We start from the raw sequence: 21,813 nt of genomic DNA, 5'->3' as shown, positions 1-21,813 counted from the left end.
GAACGACAAAAGACATGTACCTATCTTTAGAAATGTTCAGAATGAACTTCTTAAGAAAGAAAAAGGAAATATTATCTATCTGTATGATACGTGTATCGAGTCACAGATGATCCGCAGCTTTAAGATTTCCCTGCTGGTTCCTCGGACCAGTTCGGCACAAAGTTTGACACCAATTTTCTCATACACCCTGTATAGATGTGCATATATCTCACTCGTCTTTTGCTAGTCCGCCGGCAGCTTCCAACGCGCGACTCGCCTCGGGTCCAACGTCGCTGCTTGCTTTTAAGGTAACCTCGCGTAGTATTCGCGGCTCGCTGCTCCTTCCCAATTAACCCTTTGGTGACACTGGCGCACTCGGATTAACTGCGCTAGGAGCGTGCGTGTGTTCGTTTTTGTTGTTTCGCCACGTGTACGCGTACAACACGCTGAGAAACTTTTCGCTGCTATAGTGTGACGCATTGGGTGGATGTAGCGGAAGTGACATTGGGTTACGTATCCTAAGAATACAGTGAGTTGTTGAATTTTCAGCAAGTTATGACACACGAAAGAAATAATAACAAATTGTACACTTTAATCAATGAAGCTATAGTTAGTTGGCCTCGTCGATGAGGCAGTCCAGTGATAGTAGGAATTTTTATGCAGTACGTATAGTAGGTTGTATTTAAAGAAATTACGCGCGACACGCTGATAGGTAATAAGGATAATAATATGCAGACGAATAAAGTAGGATAACATAAGAGACGCAATTAATAAAATCCGCAAACCTTTTGCTTAAACGATCGTGACTCTTGTTTTCAAAATTCGGAGAAAAATATGTTCCTGATAATCCATCGTGAATTATCTCTAAACACGATCTTTTCAACATTCTCGTCTGTATCCTTTTAGTTAATTCATTTCTTCCTAGCGAGTACGTGAACGATGCTAATTTATGCAAATACGACAGCGTCTTTCAACGTTATTAAGAAACAGAAACAATTAGTAGCGATGGGATAAAAGAACAAAGAACGACTGAATTTGACATTTGAGTACAGTTGGCAAATGAATTTGACGTTTGAGTGCAGTTCGCGAACACGTTGGATATTACGCAGAAATTCCTTAAATTTCGATTAGAGTTCACGCAGAGAACAGTTGGAGAACATGTTGGAAATTACGTGAGAGCGTAGCGGCATGCTACTTAAAATTTCGGCTAGAGCTCGAGGTCGCAGAGCAGACAAATACTCGCGTGAGTCACGATTTTCGGAGCTTCTCATCCTCGAACGTATCCGAAAAGACGAGCAAGTTACCGATTCGAGTCGCGTCTCGGTGGACGGTGACGCGCACGAAGCGCGAATTTTAAAATCGCTGCTCTTGAGCGGCCAGTGTAAGAGACACGGCTGGCGGAGAAACAAAGGGTAAAAAGTAATGGGATTTGCATTCGGATACGAAGTGAATCGTCGCGAGGTTGGAATAAAAGTGGTAGAAACAAGAGCTACGAAAAAGGCTGTATGATATGCACAGTTCCACCAAACTGTTCAAACAATTGTAGATACCTTTTATGAATATATTATTCGTCATACGAAACATCCTGAAATTTCATTGATCGTGTAATAATGAGACCCGACTACAGTAAACGCATTGGTCAAATCTGAAAGAAATTTGAAAATGTACGTAAAAGCCAGAAAATATTTAATGGAGTTATACAGGGTGGTTGGTAACTGGTGGTACAAATGGAAAGGGGGTGATTCTACGTGAAAAAAGAGGTCGAAAATGTAGAATAAAAATTTTTCGTTCGAGGCTTTGTTTTCGAGAAAATCGACTTTGAATTTTCGCTCGGTACGCGTCTACTTTATCGCGTCTCGTTATAACGGATTTCACTGTCGATTTTCTCGAAAACAAAGCCTCGAACGAAAAATTTTTACTCTATATTTTCGACTTCTTTTTTCGCGTAGAATCACCCCCTTTCCGCTTGTACCACCAGTTGCCAACCACCCTGTATACTTCAGAGAGGTGATAAAGGTATTTAAAGAGTTAATTTTCATCGTTTTGACACCTACCGTATGCTTAGCATGGCTGTTCATGCTGTAAATAGGTGTATAATTTTTGTTACTAAATATACTTTTGCAATAGATATCTTGCCAATGAAATTCCAAAATGTTTTATACAACACATATAATATGGACATAAAAGTCTTCTGTACAGTAGCTGTTAAATATTTTCGTGAGAAAGTGTGGAGGGCCGATGAACTCTCATTAAACGCCAAGTTATTTCTCTCTCCTTGTTCTTTAACTCCGTTTCTTTCATTCTCTTTTTATTAAATAAACTACCGTGAAGGTATAATAACCAACTAAATGTGACCGATAAATCGAACGAGCAGAGAGAAAGAGCAGAAGAAATTTAAAGCCAATTGACAGCTTTAATGAAACGATCCAGGTACCCGATTTACTAATCGCGTCGGTATCGCGCAAACGAAGCTGATTCGTCCGTTAAAATATCGCTTGGTCGCATCGGTTTCTACGGCGAAGATCATCTTATATTAATACGAAGCTAACAGAGCAGAGATATAAACCGATAAAATTTACTGTAACCATAAAATATTTTACGCCCCTCCAGTCGCTTAAGATCGTACTTAACCCGAGTTATCTGCGCCATAAATTCGATCGCGGCATCGAGAGGGACGCAAAGTGAAGGCGAAACACCAGGGAGAGAAAACCAACCTTTCCTCCCTTTTGGCCACTTATTTTCGAATAAAACGGTAAAAAGGAAACTTGTGGATGACGAACGTGAAAAGGCACGAGCGAACGTGATCGCGTAATATATGCAACGAAGCGTTCTCCCAAACGTCGTTTAATGTTGAAGCGTGTGTACTCGCTAGCAAACGTGTTCGCGACTAGTGTTCACGAACGATGCTTGCAAAATGTTTATAGCTAGAATATCTATATATGGACATTGAAATACTTTCTACAATTGAAATATTGAAATGAACTGCATGTAGAAAGTAAAAGATAGTAGGACACAAAGAACGTGCATAATATAATATCTATGTGCTTTTAATTCGAAAGTATTAGTAAGTAGCTCACTTTTGACAAGATGTACGTGAGAAGATTTCATTGAAAAATTAGATACAAATAAATGTAAATGCAGTGTTTCTTTGTAGTCGCCATAGTTACGTATAATAGAATGTTGTGAAAAGATTAAATTGATTTTTAAAAACTAATACGCAATAATAAACGATTCTTAAGAGTCAAGTGTCACGTCCTGCACCTCGCACGATTCGTAGCGCGAAAGTAAAATTGGTAATTTCTTTGAAATCGAGGTAATTTAAAACGTTTACTTGAAACCATTTTTATAGTATTTGAAGTAAAAGGCAGTTTATCCAACTATGTTTTTATAACGATATTAAAACAGTTTAAAGCTTTAAACAATGTCGGCAGTTTGAACAAACGTTGGGGATCTTCCAAAACATTTTCAAAAGAAAGACCCCGATGTCTTTTCATCTCCGACAGATATAAATAAATGTAGCGACTCAAAGAAGTCAATAATTAATTACCCTTCGTCAACCAAATAATTACCATTTTGTCAACCGAATAATTACCATTGTCTATCGAGGAGTTAGTTACCATTTTGTCTATTGAAGAATTAGTTAACATTTTGTCTATTGAAGAGTTAGTTATCATTTTGTCTATTGAAGAGTTAGTTACCATTTTGTCTATTGAAGAGTTAGTTAACATTTTGTCTATTGAAGAGTTGGTTAACATTTTGTCAACCGAAGAATTACCATTTTGTCAACCGAATAATTACCATTTTGTCAACCGAAGAATTACCATTTTGTCAACCGAAGAATTACCATTTTGTCTATCGAAGAGTTAGTTACCATTTTGTCTATCGAAGAGTTAGTTACCATTTTGTCTATTGAAGAGTTGGTTAACATTTTGTCAACCGAATAATTACCATTTTGTCAACCGAATAATTACCATTTTGTCAACCGAAGAATTAACATTTTGTCAACCGAAGAATTTCATATCCGTCAGTCTGTCAGTCAATTGTCAATATCGAAATCGAGTAAGATTTGAATAAATCATTGTTAATCATATTGTTAATTTACTTTCGAACAACTTTGCTCCTCTCCCGTGCCAATATTCCCGCACACAGCAGGTTAGCCGAAAGTGGAACATATTGCCAGTTGCATCAAACGTCAGTTAACACTACCGAACGCGGCAACTAAATAGAATGTGACACAAGCTTTGTAGAACTATTTCGTTATTTGACAAGTACCCCATTTGCAGATTCTTTTGCGTAGCTTTTGACTTGCGAGTCTGATTAAGAAGTTTCCTAAATTAGTAGAAAAACCGTTCTTACTCAACTTGCCAGTTAATGTAAGAAGCAGTGTAATGTTTAAGCAGTAATCGTAGGTACATATAATACATAATGATACAGCAAATAGTCAAGAATATTACTGTTACGTTCTCTAACAGATAGTTTCAATTTATAGCCTGCCGATGCCATAAAAAGCTAGTAAATTCTATTTCTAATTATTAATTAATTCGTCGTTAATCGGATCCAATTGTTGTTACTATAAATTAATCAGAGTACCAAAGTAATTTGCGAATATCGGCGAGAAACACACCTTTAGAGAAAGACAGGAAGCGTGAATGCGGACTTACACTGGTAACAGAGAAAGATAGAAAGAAGGTGAAAGGGCGTAGGTGGAACGTTCGATCAGCGACGAGGAACCGGAGTCGTTGGAGAAACGAGGCGAGTGGACTCATTCCAGCGAGTTCGCGAACACGCTACCTCGTATTCCTGTATTTCCATGCGCAAGGTGCAGCATGAGCGTATAAGCAGTAATCACGATGCACACGTAAGTACGTTTGTGCCGCCTAAGAAACAGAACTGTCCGTTGACGTCATCCGGTGACAAATTATACGACTCGCGGGAGTTCGACGTGCCCACGGAACGTAATGCCACGGCAACGAGTATATTCCAGTTTCATCGTCTTTCTGTTTTTTTTTTTTTTTTTTTTTCTTTCAACGATTTATTTATCTCCGAGAAAAAAAGAAACGCTGAGTTTTGCATATTTAATCTCGTATTACGTAAATACGAGAAGGGAAAATGCTTCCGATAAATAGCGTCTGATACAGTTTTATGAACATTTATAATACAAATATGTTACATGCATGTAGATAATAGGATTATATAGTAGAATGGACTAAGAAGAGGTATCTTTCTTTCATTTCTATTTCGACACAGTTTCTTAAAATTAGAACAGTTTTAATAGAGGTTGAAGTAAAATTTAAACATGAATTTCGCGTCGTAACTTTTAACCCTTTCGCCTTAAAGGGCTCTGAAGGTATCACAGCGAAAGAATTAACACAAATATCTACAGATAAAGTTAAAAATACATTTACTCCGAATCTTGTTCGGGAACGATCTTCAAAAATGCTTTCCAAGTTCCGACTCAAGAAACCAACGTCTACAGAAAACGATGTTGACGAAATTGGAAAATCCTGTCATGGTAGTCGCACCGGGAAACGGAACTTTCCACTTTCGCTAATTGCCAGCAAAATATCCTCACGTTAATCTCGACCTAGACTCCCTCTCATCCCTTTGCTAGCACTGATACAAAATCCAAAAAGATCGTCGGTGCGTGAAACGACATCAATCGAGCTTTCTCGCACAGATAACGAGGCTGCACTAGCTAAAGAAGGGGAGTTGATGCGCGCGCGGTAGTTTACACACAAATACATATATACATACGTTTATACGCATATACACGCGTCCACGAACGATGAAGCGGTATTCATAGAAAGGGTTGCCGAGTGTCGAGCATATAACGTACAAATTATACGTGGCCACGGAACGGGTGATTTACACGCAACAAACGAAGCATGGAAAACCGTTATCGCGAGTTCACCGCCGCTAACGTGCTAAGTATCCATCGAGAAACATCTGATAAACTTAATCCGATCGTCTCGTGGCGGTCATTACCGCAAGGATAGCCAAATTCTAGGTTCGCCAGAATAGACTCAAAAATTGGTTGAAAATATCGAAGCTTTCGTAATAAGAACCGATACACGGTTCGAGGCTTGAAATTTTCCATTTAATAAAATATAATAACGGTTACGGTCTAATCTCTGGAACCTCGATGTTTATTTAGAAAATTGAGCTTCGTGTTTTATTTTAAATTACACTTTCCTGTGGTCTGACCCATTTTACCGTATACACGATAGGTACATATACCACGCGTGTATCTCAAAAGTGAACTCACACAAACTGAAACAAGCTTTGCAGGAAAAACGAAAAACTATTTGGAAGTTTACAGAAAATGGTATTTGCCAAATAAACAATATTAACAGAAGAAATAAATTCTAGTATGAACAATACCGTGACTACTATAAATTCTGAACAATGGTCAAACAATGCTTTTGTATTTTTTCGATTGGAATCGTTTATCGACGATTTTCGTATTCTTTTAACACACAAACTTTCGAAATATATGCGCGAATATAAAAAATTGAACGATTTTAAGTAACTCACCCTGTAGGCTGTCGACATTGTACCGGAACCTCTTAGGAACTTCCTTCGTCACTCCAACTCCTGCGGAATCAAACAGAAAGAAACGTGTCTTGAGTGTGCACCGGATAACGGCACGATAGTAAATCATAAAGTAGCGAGCGAAACGAGCTGGCAAAGGCGAGGAGAAGCAAACTAGACGCGCGCGCGTTACCCTTCGCTAAATCTACTTGTCAGTGTATTCTCGACCTGTGCATGTTCAAAACCCATCTTCTTCCATTTGACATTTGCCATTGTGTTCAACTAACGCCATCTACAACTGGTTAAAATCAATTGTTTCTAAAAAATTCTCTCTCTCTATATATATAGCAAAAACAACTATATTGTTTAGTACTTGAAAAAACAAAAATCTGATATCAGTCACAATTTCGTAACGTTCAAATCAAAAAATGTACAAAAATATACTTATCATGGTGTTCACAAACGTAGCTAATATTAAAACAACTAAAACTGAAACTTCCAATACAAGTTACCCAAATCCCCACTTTACCCTATGTTTCCCAGAAAGCTTCTCAATTATCGTTTAGGTTAGGTTTTGCTTCTCTATGCGCGTACTTATATCCTATACCATGCTGTGGGCATGCACGAAGGCACGCGTGTGTTACTCGCGCGCCTCGCCTTATTTATAGTTGCCGGAATGTCCCGTGGTTTTAAGGTCTTCGTAAAGTACCGTTCGGTTAGCGTTGTCTCGGTTTAGAGCACGCTTTAAACGCCGACGCGATATTCCCTGTAATTACGGATGGTCCATGCGTGCACGCGAATGCGAGCGTACACACGCGGCTTAACCAAAAGCTATCAGGTATAAAGATTCGTTCGAGCATGTATCTCGTTCACCGTGCTCAACACATTCGTACACACAGCGAGACACGTACGTCTCTATCTATATTGCAGATACGTTATACGAAACCGATGTCGAGTCGACGAACCGCCGATTTGCCGCATGCCCGACAGCGTTACTTTTGTATCGAACTACGCGACCGCGTAACGCGCCTACACACACGCGCGCAAATAATTACAACCTCCTAGAAGAGCCGAGCGCCATGGTGGAGGAGGAGGTGGGAGGGTATGCAGGTGGAGATGGAGAGGAGGAGTAGCGAGAGGAGAAAGAGGACCAAACGAGCTACAGTTTCAAAAAGCATCCCACCGATAATACCCATATTCCCGGCCATCGAGACCCGCAGAGCTGTGCAAAATTCCAGACTCGCCGCGTTCTCCTTCCTTCTCACTCTCCGTCTCCTCTCTCTTTCTCTCTCTTTCGTTGCCTGTTTCCCACTGCACCTCTTTTTCCATCGTTCCAGAGCTCCATCTTTCTCTGTTGCGCCGCAAGAAGAGCAGACCGCTACCGCTACTGGTTCCCGTGCTACGCGCGGCATCGCCGGGAGCGACGATAATATAAAGCTCGTCGTTCTAGCCGTCGCGTCGCGTCGCGTCGCGGCGTGGCGCTACGCTGGCGGCGGCACTCGCAGATACATGCATACAGGCGACCGACGAGCCAACGACGACGACGACGACGACGGCGATGGAGAGCAACGAGAAGTACGAACGAGCACGTCGACCACGACGACGATGAGGAAGACAGATGCATGGAGGAGAGAAACTAAAACGAGCATGTGTATCCGGTATCCAGTGCGTGCGCCTCTCTGCTCGCGCTTTCATCCCGCGCGCAACAAGCATACTGCGGAGCGACGTGCACACGCACGTATGTACGATCGGACAAAAGATAATCGCGAGGAGCTGGCTGTCGGTCGCGTCGGCCGGCTCTGGGCGCCTATGCTGCTTGTAGCCGTTGAACGAGCGAACCAACGACCGAACAGCGGTGACGCGAACGAAGAGAGGTCGTGGCGAGTCGAAGGAGGACGACGCGAAAGGGTGAGGAGATGGAAAGCGATGAGAAGAGATCGAAGGGCCGAAGAAGAGCCACGAGAGAACGCGGGAAAAAGATTACTTCTCCTCTGTATCTCTCTTTGTGTATACCTTTCTTCGCGTGACGCGAAGAAAGAAAACGCGTAAACGAAGGGAGCATAACCGGTAGAGAAAGGGTGCCGGAGGAAAGGAAGAAAAAGAACCGCGGAGGGCAAGAAAAAGAGAGAACGGTGCAGCAAAGCCGAGTAATAGGGAGTGAGCCTCTGGTGTACGTGGGGTGAGTCGACGCGCGGGAACGAGCGGTTTCGTGGGTCGGTGGGTGGGTGGACCGGGAGAGAAGCGTAGCAGCGGACCGAGATAGAGCGTGGCAGGAACGGGGAAAAGAGAGAGGAGAAGGAGGAGGAGGAAATGGTAAAGGCTAGGTGGGATGAGGTTGGTTAGGCGGACGCGGGGCCAAGAGATGAGTGAGACGACTACGACGACGACGACGACGAACGCGCGTAGTAGAGCATAGGAGAGAAGCGTACCACCGGCGGATCAAGGGAGGAGAGGAGAGGGACATCGGGGAGACACACGCTGTGCGAGAGGCGCTGGCTGAGTTTGTGAGCACGCGCTACTACTCTTCGAAGCTCGAGTTCTATCTGGCCGTGTCCCTCGTTCCTCTCTGTAGCTGTATAGCTGTAGCTACGCTTCTTCTTTCTCACTCGTGCTTTTGCACGCCTCTGCCGTCATCTCTCTTTCTTCTTCGTCCGCGATGCACATATATACACGCTCTCTCGATCCTCTTTCACTTATGCTCGTTCTCTCGATTCGCTCCGTTCGTCCTTCTCTCTTTGCCGTCTTTCTCGTTTACAATGCGCGCTCTCGTTCTCTCTAAGCTCTTCCTCTTCTCTCTTTTCCACGTTCGCACCGTCCGTCGCATCGCCGGGCTCGCTCGTGCTCTCTCCCTCTCTCTCTCTCTCTATCCCCCTCTGGATTCGTTCCTGACACTCCAACCAGCCGCCTTCCCTGCCCCCGTCGACTCTTCTTCCTCGCGACAGCCGCATCGGTTCTCGTTCTGCGTTCTCCTGTCCGTGTGTGTAGAACCGTGGATGTGTGTTCGGGTAGGAGCTCTCTTTCCCGCGTGCACGTTCCACGGCCCGGTTCCTCCTGCTCGACGTTTCCCTGGCCTCGTCTCTTCTCTCGTTTCATCTCGCTCTCTTTCTCTTTCTATCCATCGCGAGCCGCTCGTTTGTCATCTCTCTCGCAGCTTACTCGGTCGCTCTATCGCTGTGCGGGTCCTCCTCTAACCGATTCTCCGCTGGCTCGTTCCGTGTGTCCCGGCGTGTATGAGACACGAGAAAGGCTCAGAAGCGAGTTCACGTTCCATCGCAAAGCACTGGGTGGAATTGGTATATCGGGGGATGGAACGCGCACGGGGCTTAAGGGGAACGAGATATGGCCCGTAACGTACCGACACGTACAAGACGGACGTCGTTTGCGGACGAGATCTGAAGGCATTCCGGGTTGTTGCACCGGAAGAACGAGCCTGAAAGCCTCTGCTGCGTTCTCCCTCTCCTCTTCTCCCTCTTTACCTCTTCCCTGTATCTGCTGCCACGAAAGCAGTACCAAAAATTCCGATGTGCCGGATAAAAGAGCCTCGATAATTAATACGAGAAAATGATGGACGACTGCGAGACTTGGCGAAAGAGAGTATCCCAGACCCAGCGCTCCGTGAAAGACTTGCTAGGATAACGACGATACTAGACTAACGGAGATGCTGTACGAGATAGAGTTTAGAAGAAAGGCGACGTGTAAAGAGGTAATGGTAAAATACGAGAGCTAATGGTCTGTCGAGCTACGAGCTGGATATCGATACGCGTTGTTAACATCGCAGATGATGTTAATTAACGTTTGTGATAGACAGGTGCGCGTGTACTGTGAGAGATGGAAAGAAGCCTGTGAGATGATACGGGGGTAAGAGGTGTATTTCATTCATAAGACGGCACAATTAGTGTACGTAAGTATGTGACCATTTTGTCCAATAGCACACTACGGTGAAACATTGTGCGAGATTGAAGTGAATCTGGGCTACGATTATGGGTGGATGCGTGTCTTGACGAAAGGAACATCTGGAGAACGAAATACCATCATATTCGTAGGAGCCTGTATAACGAATTATATGACGAATACGTCAAACCAATCGAATATGTCATGTATAATGTAAATACATAAATCTTACGAGTATATGCATCTCAGTCTTCGGATGTTTCATTCATCAGAAGACGCACTAACTGCAACCATAGTTTAATTCGTTACAACCAATCGGATTCACATTTGCCTCTAGCTCCGCATAGTAACATTCATGTTATATCGAATGAAAAGAAGAATCAGTGGATGTTCAATAATTTAGATTAGGTGAAGTTAATTAGTATATAAAAACAGAGCTGTAAAATGGCGAAACGAAAACTTCGACTCTATAGTCGCGATGATTTCCATAAATAAACGGTAGCGATAAGACGGCCATCGGAAAACGGAAGCAAGAGACCGCCAGAAGGGGATGCGATAAGACGTTTTATTCTTGATTTCCGTGGAATTACGCACAATGCACCTTGAACATCGCGAAAAGAAAAGGATCAATCATGTAATAATGACTGCGCAAATATCAATGAATCGATGCTCGTGAAGTGGAAAAAGAGAAACGAATGTGCAAATAAATAAACAATAAAGAAGAAGAGAAAATAAAAGCGGAGTCTAAGTTGAACAAACCTTGATGGTCTATGGAACGAATCGATTGTTACAATACCCAATTACGTACATATGTTACGATATATGTACATGTACATACATATTTATACACGATATATCGTTTCTGTCACGAATATGAAACTTATGAATGAATGCAATTGGAGTAGTACATGTGTAATCATAGTTACGCTACACGTGCGCACAGACACGTAGTCGTCGTGTATAATATCGGTCAAATCGCTTGTTGTTCAGTTAGAGCAATCAGGTTTTGCGCGCGTGCACAAACACACCGCGTAGATCACTTTCATGAGTGCATAATCGCCGCCCGCGTCCATCGATTTGTTTTCCGATCGTTAGCGCGGCATATTAATATATGATAATGCCATGCAATAAAGTAATCGCGAATTGGTATCGAAGAGCCATTAAAAAGCAGACAAACAGATGGGGAAAATCGCGCGAACATGACGAATTTCGTACAGGTGAGAAGTAATTGCTTCTGTAGCTTTGATCGTTCTGGCGGACACATTCTGGCAAACTCTTTACATGTAATTTCCTGTAATCCGTGGAAAACGGTTTTAGCGCAAAGGTGGCAGTCTTTCGACGCTACGAATGCTGTTACGCTCTTTCGTAAATCGTGCCCGTACGTTCGTATAATAGGCTACCTGAAAAATCGTCTGGACATTTCGCGTGTTTAAAGTGAATATGATTTTTGTTAGATTGTAGATTACACATCGAGGCTCTCAAGCTTTAAACTGATCAATATTTACATCTTTTGTACATTTCTTAATTACTTCATTCGGGAATAGCATTTGTATCCAATTCTTAAAAAAAAAAAAAAAAAAAATGAATGATTTCGACAAGTTTACTCAAGAAAATGGTACAAGTAACGATAAACACCACGGTACATTTTGAAAAATGATGTTACTGGCGTCATCATCGTTTTCTACTTTTCTATTTATGGAGTTGATCAATGCAGCTACTGAGTGGAGCTAAACAACTCATATACTAACAATAAGAAGAATGTGTATCTATTTATATGCTACTTCGATCGACTCTGTTGCATTCTGCGAATCATTATCGACCTAATCGTGTTTTTCTGTTCCTAAACAAACTTTTAACAGATGAATTTCATTTTCCTTGAACATTAACATTGATTTTGCTTTGTCGAAACAGGTATTATATTAAATACATAAAAATTTGAAGACTGTAGCAGAGTTGATACATTTACTGCGACGAGAAAAGCATATCCACTTCGACCAAAAAAAATAGATATTCTACAGGGTGGTTGGTAACTGGTGGTACAAGCGGAAAGGGGGTGATTCTACGCGAAAAAATGAATCGAAAATATAGAATAAAAATTTTTCGTTCGAGGCTTTGTTTTCGAGAAAATCGACAGTGAGATTCGTTATAACGAGACGCGATAAAGCGAACGCGTACCGAGCGAAGATTCAAAGTCGATTTTCTCGAAAACAAAGCCTCAAACGAAAAATTTTTATTCTTCATTTTCGACTCCTTTTTTCGCCTAGAATCACCCCCTTTCCGCTTGTACCTCCAGTTACCAACCACTCTGTATATTATGATTCAACGATCCAATGATTTTAATTTTTATATTACATAACACAAGCGATCTTTGATCCTCTTCTGTCTCGGTCCTCTCTTTAGTCATCAGCTCTGCACCGTCAATGTATCGTCGGTTTTTAATGTTAACACCCATTGATTTGCTCCAGTGACATGGAAATAAAACGTGCAACAATGTCGCGGCGATAAAGAATTTGTAACCCGAGAAATCCACCCCCGGCGGTTGCGATATATTACATCCCCGCGGACGAAGAGCGGAAAAGAAATATCACGTAATTTATTTTTATCGTGCGTCGCGTCTACCGTTTCGCCACCGAGTCTGTATATATCAAAAGATTGCCTGCGAAGAAACCCCAATTTAAAGGTTTAACCACATCCTGCCACAGCTTTAACCCCCGCACCACTCCTTTATCACGCGTTTACGACAGCTGTTAATTACGAGGACGAAATACGCCACCATCCGGATCATCGTGTTTGCATTCCCCAAAAATTCTCTGTATACGATTTTGAAACGGTGTAAAAAATCGGTACAGGTGATCGGTATGCGTCCGGGTAGAACAGATCGTTGAACTTGAATCATTTGACTACAATAGCGTACTGTGGACTAAAAACCTCGTTTTAAAACTAGAGATCTTGATCGATCATGCACGCGATAATCAACAATGATGATTACGTATGCGATAAGCATACGCATACTTGAGAACACGAATCTATGGCACATAATATCTATCTGTTTTATGAATTTCTACTAGCGACAAACATGCTAACTCTTTGCATGTCGAGTGCGACTCGACATCAGTTTTCATCACAGCAGCTCCTTTGTCGAGTTCCAGCTGTTTTTGCGAAACGTGCGAAAGAAAAGCAAGATTGCATCCTGGAAATTGTTTCAAGATATATCATACGCTTAAAAATTAGAAAATACAACAATAGTGTGAATAAAACTGGCATTTAAGTGAATTTCTTTCTTCCTTTGTTTATTTCAATTGTCTTATTTTTTAGTCAAAGTAAATTTCAACTAAAACACTTAAGGGGGTATTCTGGTCTAGAGGCTGTACAAGCGAAACAAAAAATATTTTTGCTATCCTTCTTTTTAGCATTTGTTTATTGATATTTCGAGAATACGTAAAAAATTCACTGAAAAAAAAAACTCAATATTTAAAAAGTTACGAGCTGGTAAAGTGGGTGCTGCCAAAAAAATGGGGTGTCGTGGCGTGCATGATATCAACCCTTCTGGTCATCCGAGACAAAAAATGCGAACGGATTCTTAATTAGTATGGATGCCGCTATCGTCTGAACCTTGGAAAAGTCAATACAACATTTTTTCACAAAATGACGGCCATTTGAAGAAAAATTTCTTATTTCGCACGTTTTTTTGACAATTCCGAATGTTTAAAAAATAGTAATATTAAAGATTTTGAGCTGAGCGTGATCCGGACGATAGAGGAATATATAAGGAATATACAGACCAAATTTAAAATTAATCGGTTCATTAGAACTGGAGATATCGTGCACGCCAACTCGAAAAAAGTAGTTTCGAGAAAAACGCGTTTAAAGTTTCCAGACAAATTTACTCGGACAACGTCTACCGTCTACTATTCATTTGTTCCGATCGGACCGGAGCAGATGCCGCGTCACAAAAATGGCTGTAACGCATAAAATAATTGAAATTTTGAAAAATCCTTTAAAGGGCATATTCTCGAATGTCTAAACTTTGGAAGTATGAAAAAAAAATTTTTTTGATTTTTTCAAATTTCTAGACCAGAATACCCCCTTAAAAGCGTTGGCAGCTGCTGCTAACGAAATTGAAATAAAATTCCCAGTGCTAAGGGTTAACACCCTTAACGATCATGTGTCAACCCCATCCTACCTTCTTTTTTTACAATAAATAACATTGCCATTGCGAATAAGTAGACTTTTAAAGAAAGAAAGATCGCGTATTGGTCGTATAACGTAGGCGGTGGCCATTTGCGTGTAATCATCGTTCAGGGATAGTTTTAATTCGCGAGGTGCACGCTCGCCTGGACGGCACGGGATTATACACGGGAATAACACGCTCGTACGTATAATTGCATGTGTTTGCGACGCACAAGCGGACAAAAAAGTATGTGGCAGTTCGCGCTTTGTTTTACCCGCGACAATTGCTTTCCAATATGAGACAGACGGTCCCGAAATAAATTATTAATCCGTAATGAGCGCAAGCTGCCGTTCGTAATTCCCGTGAATTACAACAGAACGATCCGCGCCGCGTTTAAACCGCCACTTTTTGCCAACTCATCGCTTGATTTATCGTTTAAATTTGAAAAGAAACCCGAATAACCATAAACTGTTGTATCGCGCCACACCAACTTTCATTAGGTTTACAAATATTAATAGAAATCGAAAGAAAGATCTAACAGGGTTTGTTTCAGAATGGTGAAAGAGTTGGTTGTTAATCCGCGTTTTAAGCTATAGAAACTTTTCAAACAATATCCTTTTACAATGTAACCCATTACAGTTCCACAGGTGTTCGTTCTACAACACCTTTACAGTATTTCTTAAATATCGTTAACAAGTTTACGTACAATTAAAAAATAATTTAAACTGAGACATTAGGTGCAACGGCAGACTAAGCCACGTTTTCTCTGAATGTGAAGCTATAGCACTAATTCACTATGTATGTAATATCAAAAAAAGGGGGGCGGGGCATACGCTTGGTCCATCATATATTTAAGTTCGAGTTTCTCGGAATAGTATAATGCAGTGCCGCAGACAGATCGTCGTATAGGACCATCGAAATGCATACAATGTAGCGACCAGCGTATAGTTCCAGAAACGTCGATTCGCCTTCGGTCCGTTTTTTTTCACATACACAAGGAAGGTGCATAGGCGATCATAGGCGCGAACGGTGGCGTGACTCGGGCGTAGTGGGGGGTCGTCTCCGAGAGAAGACAAAAAAGATCGAAGGGCGGGCAGTACCATTTTGAGGAGTCGGAGAGTGCAAATCAAGAAGTGACAGTGTTGCCAGCGTTGTCGCGAGAGTGTGGTCCGCGTGAAAGAGAGAGAGCGTTGGATGCGTTGTGACGAGAGTTACAAATTAACTATTGCGTTGTCTAGACCATAATACGTTATTGTGATTAATTGACATCTGTGCAATCCATTCATCGTAAATAAATCATCATTATAATATTATATTTACATGTATGTAGTATCGCGAGCGAGGGGCCTGGGAGTTGGCGGGTGAACCGCGTCGAATGTCGCGAGAGCCGAGGCGTTCGTTTCGATCGCGTAGTTTTGGAAAGAGGAGACCTACGTGATCTTGGCCACGAGCGGTTGCTAAGGAACGAGAGACGAATCGACAGTGATTGCGAGTTGCGTTGCCGGGAGAGTGTCGATTGCGTTTATGAAAGTCGAGTCGATTAATTATTTAGTTGTGCTGTTTATTAAACGTTTGCTGCGATTAGTTCATGTTGAACACGATTTTCTGTCTGATTAACACCTGTATCATCCATTCGTTGTAGATATATTCAATCACGATATTACATGTATATGTATATTTCGCGGTTACATCTATTTTGGGTAAGAAATTATGTATTCAGTTTGTCGTCCACTTTCTGTTCTCGATGCCTCGCGTAAGTACGTTTCCGATGAATGATACTGTGAAAAATCTTTAATGTTATGGTTACTGACAAAACAAAGTTTGTCCACCACTGTATCGGATGAAAATTTCCGTTTATCTGACGTAACACGGCTGCGGAATCATGTCGGCGTGTCATTTCTGCGAGCTATGACGGCTCTTTCACCTCCTTAGCCCGTGTACGTGTTGTTCCATGTAACGTCACACAGTAGCATTCGCAGAGTTTGACGAGTTGTGTCTTTGACCCTCGTAAGCTTTGACCATGACACGATATAAACGAGCCGACAGTCAGCTCTTATTATCGTGGCATGAAGGTTCGTGTGGCGCGATACAACGGTGCCGATGTCACAGCGGCCGCTGCAGAATGCCACCTAGATCTGTCGTAAATTAACATAGAGCGTGGTGGTCGGGAAATACGTTAAGATTCATCGTGACACCATCGCTTCGAAGAAAAGTGACGCTACGAAACGATGAAATATTCCCATCTTCCACGATCGCGATAATGTCGATGTCAAGGAATGTTCATTGCCCGAGTTCCGAACCCGCGGGACGCATTGTTTTCTGCTGGGTTGTCGCTATGATTTTTAGTTGCAGATTTTTGCTAATTAAGCGTTAATGACATTGAACGATTTACACAACAAATTAGACGCTAATTAGGTTTTAACCATTCGCGGTCGTACATCGGGTTGGCAACTAAGTGATTGCGGATTTTGTAATTAGGATCCAATATTCACTTACAGTTACCAAAACGTTATTATTCTGAGCCAATACGTTTTGCAGATACACAAGATTTTCGATAAGACTAAGTTGTCTTTCTTTATTATACCAACAAGGAATGATCTACAATGATAAAAGACGTAGTAACGCCAAATTTTATTTTCACTCTCTAGGTATTTTCTTTGGTATAATTGAATTAGTATTCGTGGGATGAAAATTAATTCTGACCAGCGCGGCATTCATATCCGAGTTTAATAAGACCCGAGCCTAATGAGAAACGATCAAATTAGAATTATATCCTGAAATACTTATTTTTAATAGTTTCTTTAATTCCTTAAAAGTATTCTATACGCGACGAATATTACAGATTACTTGTCTGTTATATAGAAGAGCGATGACTTAGAAAAATATTAGGAGCTACAGGTTTATTGGAAAAGGTAAACTCGTATATTCGGGAAAGTGTTCACTCTTGGAATTCGAATAAGTCGACAATGACGGACAGGGGAATTCTAAAGCGGCAACAGATATGTAAGAATCTAGAGCTCTCTCATATTTATGCCGGGGTATTGGAAACGCGTTATCGACGAACAGATATCGTATGGATTAACACCGATAAATTCCACACGCCCATGGAGTTTTCCGCGACAGACGAGCCGTGATATCGAAACAAAATGTTTCATCTGAACTTTCACAAATATGTCATCCCTCAGACTTTTATTTCCACTTTCATGAATCGTATATTCAATTTTCTACAGTTGCAACGGAATATAAATCGAAGGATATCGTTTACACTAGAACAACATAGTCATTATAGACGTGCAAAGTATTTTTGTTTTATATACAGATACGAATCTATGGTCAAGAATCGCTGTCGCGAGAGTAACGTTTCTTAGCCCTGTCACGCACGCGATATGCGCTTACGAAACACGTTGACCGAGTGAAACGGCTCGCATTTTTCGGACGCAATCGCGCAAGAAACGAAATACACCAAACGTAATTCGAGCACCCGACAACGTCTCACGAATCGACCTCGACTGCTCGACTTTTGCCACGTATAGTTGGCGAGACCGATATAGCAAGATCGTAAATTGAAGCTATAAGTGGCGACACTCACTGACATGGCCCTAGTCAATTTTCTGACATAGGAATATCGAGAGTAATATGTGTCTGAACCTGCTTAAAGCGAATAGCTTAATAAAATTAAGGTTAGTGTATACAGTTCTAAAATTGTGTAGGCACGTTACTATTATTGAAACGGTATCCTAACATCAAGTGAACGTACCAATACTTTTATTTAGCAATGATGTTTACATTCGGTGCAAAGGAAGATGAAAAACTATCATTTTATCACAGCGTTCGAATACTTTTGCGAGAAACTCGTCATGAATGTTTCTATTAAATGTATCATAAATTTTGTCTATGTTATTGAATCGATTTCAAATTTTACTGATGTACTCTTGAGACCTTCCCGTCGCTATAGATACCAAATTGTTTTAACAAATTAGTTTAGTACACCTCATTTTATTAATTGAAATTTGTAAGTGTAAGCGTTCGAATAGGTATAGTACTTTAGCATAAGAAATTAGAAGTTTTTTCATTAAAATTGTACGATATGAATCTCTTGTAGCTTCTTAGTCAATAAGAATTATATCAGAAAAAAATAATAAGCAGTTGTTAAAGATTAAGATGTATATTTTTGAAAGAAAACAGAAGTCCACACATACGTTCATCGAAATGTCTCAAATTGTTCCAATTCTTAAAATATACGAGTTTTAGCTTCTGATCGATTTTACGATCTCGCTGCATACATATATACGTCTTTCCCATTGGCGTGTAACGTGCCTTTTTCTAGTGCCCAATTACCAGCAATCAGATGAAAATTGCTCAAATTCCGCTTATCTCGAAATTATATAATATTATACAATTCTATATATACAGTAATAAAATTCATTTTAAACTATCATTTTCTAAATAACAAATCTTCTCACATTTTAACCCCTAAACCTACGATTTACGTTCGAGAATTTTGGCCGGAAACGTAAACAAGCTATTATACAGGGTGGTTGGTAACAAGCGGAAAGGGGGTGATTCTAGGCGAAAAAGGAAGTCGAAAATATAGAATAAAAATTTTTCGTTTGAGGATTTGTTTTCGAGAAAATCGACTTTGAATTTTCGCTCGGTACGCGTCCACTTTATCGCGTCTCGTTATAACGGATCTCACTGTAGATCGTTGTCTCGATGGAAAAATTAAAAAAAAAATTTTTTATTCTATATTTTCTATATTTTCTATTCTATATTATTCCATCGAGACAACGATCTACAGTGAGATCCGTTATAACGAGACGTGAAGTTCACGCGTACCGAGCAAAAATTCAAAGTCGATTTTCTCGAAAACAAAGCCCCAAACGAAAAATGTTTATTCTATATTTTCGACTTCTTTTTTCGCGTAGAATCACCCCCTTTCCGCTTGTACCAGCAGTTACCAACCATCCTGTATATTATATTTGGCCCGATCATCGTACTACGGGCTATGCCCGTAGTTGTAGGTTAAGGGGTTAAGTTGTACCTGAATTGAGATAAAAAGAGTGTGACGATATATGTACGTATGTACGTTGACGTTAAAAGAAAGGCCCAATGGCTCGCCTAGCCGTATACGAGATCATTGTGGCTAACCACGAATGATGCAAATGCTAGTATGTATTTACACAAACGGTTCGTCTGAAACGGGGTCCAATCAACAGCGAGGAAAAACTGAACTATGTTGCAAAGTGACGTGTGAACGTGACATACTTTTCATCGTGGATTAATTATTTATCGATATAACGTGCAATTTTACTATCAAAGTGCTCATAGACACCATTGTAACCGAGTTTTCAAACCGATTTCCACGAATCAATCAATTTTCGCCATGAGCAATGAAAGCATTGCGAAGGATAATGAAATCGAGTGCTCGAGTAGCTTATGCATATGTATACTCGATCTATTGCAACGTGCGTTGTTTGCGCAGCGACTAGCAAAAATCTCTTATTAATCTTGAGTCACTGCTCGCCGATATTTCGATTCTGTACGACTACTGGTCCGAAAACACATCCAGAGTGGAGTAATCGCGCGTAAAACGTGCATGGAAGCGTGTACGCTTTCAGAAATTCGTGATATAAATTCGTTTAACAATTTTTGCAGTACAGGTCCTAATTAAAATTATTATCGTTAACGCAATGATTCTCAGAATTACATACATACATACTGTTGCAAATTTTTCGACAAAGCATCGAGGCTGGCTTTAGGACACTTTATGTGAATATTGCCTTTCAATTGATCTGTACGCTATTTATTGTCAATTATTGAAATTTCTGCAATAATATATTAATTACTGCTTTAATATTACGTATTTTCAATGATAATATTATACGTAAAATCAGGATTAAACAGAATGGAAATTAACACAAATTACCTATTTAATTGAAAAATAATCAATTTGATTGCGAAGATAAATAATTGTCGACAAGTAGCAACTGTTCCACTGCTTTCCAACATTTACCGAAAGACAAGTGAACATGCATCCTTCACGGCACTCTAATTCATTTCTTTAATTTCTACGGGTGTCAGAGCGACCGAAAAATACCTCCACAGTACCGAGTATCACGTCTGTCGAGTGGTCACCGGTGATCACTTTCTTGGGAATGGTTCCTGGCGACTATCTGATCTCTGCAGACACATACACGTTTCTCGGAGTTGCGATTCAGTTGCAACTGCTTTCGCGGACAGAGTCCATTGCGGATCAGCGATGGGAAATAATCTATTAGATCATGGGCAATACCATCCTGGGATACATTCTACCGTGATGAAATTGAGACTTGGAAAAATGTCTGCGTTCGAACAATTCTATCGGAACTCTGACACCGAGAGAATTCGACTTCCCTCAACAGAAGACAGCTTTGCGTAACAAAAGAGGAGGAATAAAAATAGAAATAGAAGAAAAATGACACGCTAATATCTGTAAAAATAGTGACATCCATAAGATAACGACGGATAAGGCTGGAACGAAAGTTAGCCTGAAATGAAAATAACCGTGGAAACTTTAGGGAATGCGGAGGTTCCAAAAGGCTATGTGTCACAGATCTGCGAATAGCACGCAGCTAATCTGACGTATTTATTAATAATTCGAATGTTAAACGATGGCGATATAAAACAATGATCTCCGTATATAACTCTGAACATTAAAGTTTCATATTCGATTTCACGAACGCAGTTCCTACTTCCTACCAATTAGCCTTAACGTCAGCAACTGAACGTTTCGAAATGCAAACCTACCACTCCGAATACTCCAGTAGACAGAGCTCGCTATCGATCCGAAAGAGATGCAATCCTATCCTTGGAAAGCAACACGCGACGACAATACCACTAAAAGATGGACCGCGATACGAACAGTTAATATTATATCAGACAGTTGAATTCCGATATCGTCGCGAAAGCTACGCGCAAAATTATCGGGCTGGTCTTATCGACCAGATCCCCGGCGCGAAGAGAGAGTGCGAAAGAGAGCTGGGCCGCGGTAGAAGCCGAGAGAGCCGATAGTCTTTGTAGAGCGCGCGTGATCGAGACCGCGGAGCAGCGTTCGCGGCGTTCCAGGCGAGATCGCGACGGCACATAATTTTTCCAGGGTTCGTTGGGGGAGCCAGTCACGCAGGCCAGTTTGACGACAAGCGGGTTTGCCTGGCTCTCGCCATTATCCAGGCATTTGCGAAGAAAGCGCGCACCGGCCATCA

At 41.1% G+C, this 21,813-nt stretch overlaps 1 protein-coding gene across 23 annotated transcripts in view; it reads right to left on the bottom strand.

Moving 5' to 3' along the window:
• LOC126869373 (bromodomain adjacent to zinc finger domain protein 2B-like) overlaps window positions 1-21,813 on the bottom strand; it is a 229,673-nt gene that overhangs the window by 167,704 nt on the left and 40,156 nt on the right. For all 23 annotated transcript variants that reach the window (XM_050625812.1, XM_050625813.1, XM_050625811.1 and 20 more), the window contains one exon: window positions 6,514-6,573. The gene's annotated coding sequence lies outside the window, so the exon portion shown is untranslated. The remainder of the gene's footprint in view (window positions 1-6,513; window positions 6,574-21,813) is intronic.

Source organism: Bombus huntii, chromosome 9 (genome assembly GCF_024542735.1).
Source record: "Bombus huntii isolate Logan2020A chromosome 9, iyBomHunt1.1, whole genome shotgun sequence".
Taxonomy (NCBI): domain Eukaryota; kingdom Metazoa; phylum Arthropoda; class Insecta; order Hymenoptera; family Apidae; genus Bombus; species Bombus huntii.
This window is presented reverse-complemented; position numbering and strand designations above follow the sequence as displayed.